Genomic DNA, 1,168 nt, shown 5'->3' on the forward strand with positions numbered 1-1,168 from the left:
AAATAATTTGTAAACCACAATTAATGAACCCGCGTCCTAGTTCGAATCCACTGGCAGCAAAACACAGAATTTCAACAATTTTGTTTCCTCTCTTTTTCTCTTACATGATGGGTTGTTTCTCTACACTCCACTCTGTGAAACTCGAAGATCTCAGAGAAAAGGACCACCTTTGTTCATGGTTGCATCAATATATTTCAAGGGGCTTCAATTTGCTTGCTGGTGGCATCAAATTGTAAACTTGTTTGCTTTGTTGCTCCAAAACAATTTCTACTGATATGTTTGTCTTGTTAATTAGTAGGCCATGAAGTAAGTTTGCAAATTTTAGACCCATTTGCCTTGTATTGCGGCTTATGATTTATCACTCTATCTAATCTATGACTATGGCCTCTATCTGATCTATGACTATGGTTTATTTGATTAGCGGCTATTAATTTATCTGATATGAAACTAGAGGCTTATGGTTTATCTGATGGTAAGGTAGAAACCATTTTGTTTAACGTTTGGATTTGCAAATACCATGAGTTAAATTGGCACCATATACTAAAATAATAAAATGTACTTAAACAAATTGACTAAGCCCTTGAGCATCATTGGGCATTTGCTAATTCCTGACAAGTGGCAACAATACTCCTAGTAAATAAGTCATAGTTAATAGTTAATTTATTTGTGTGAGGCCTTTTTTTATGAAAATATACAGCCATATTTACTGAACAATTATTTTTATAGTTGGAAAACTGCTTTATTTTTTGAAGTAACCAAATGTGTTTTTGATTTTAAAAACATGTGAAAATTGTTTTTTGTTCTTAAAAATAAGTTTTTGAAAACAAAAATAAAAAACATTTATCAAACATAACTTAAGTTTTTTTTTTTTTTAATGGGAACTAGGGTTTTTTTTTTTTTTTGGTTGGGTAACAACCACCCCCCCCCCCCCTCCCAAAAAAAAAAAAAAAAAAACTTTCACGTTTTGCAAAACTTGCTGATTTGGTGGTTTTAATAATTGAAATTCAAATACAGCAATGTTGCGTTTGGAACTTTGGATTCAAGATTTTGAGCTCTTGAAAGTATTAGTAATTTAGTATGAGTTTTTTTTTTTTAAGTAAATAATGGGAGAAGGGGAGATATGATTCGAACCACAAATACACATACACATACTCTCTCTCTCTCTCTC

This window comes from Quercus robur, chromosome 6, assembly GCF_932294415.1.
Source record: "Quercus robur chromosome 6, dhQueRobu3.1, whole genome shotgun sequence".
In the NCBI taxonomy this organism is placed as follows: Eukaryota; Viridiplantae; Streptophyta; class Magnoliopsida; order Fagales; family Fagaceae; genus Quercus; species Quercus robur.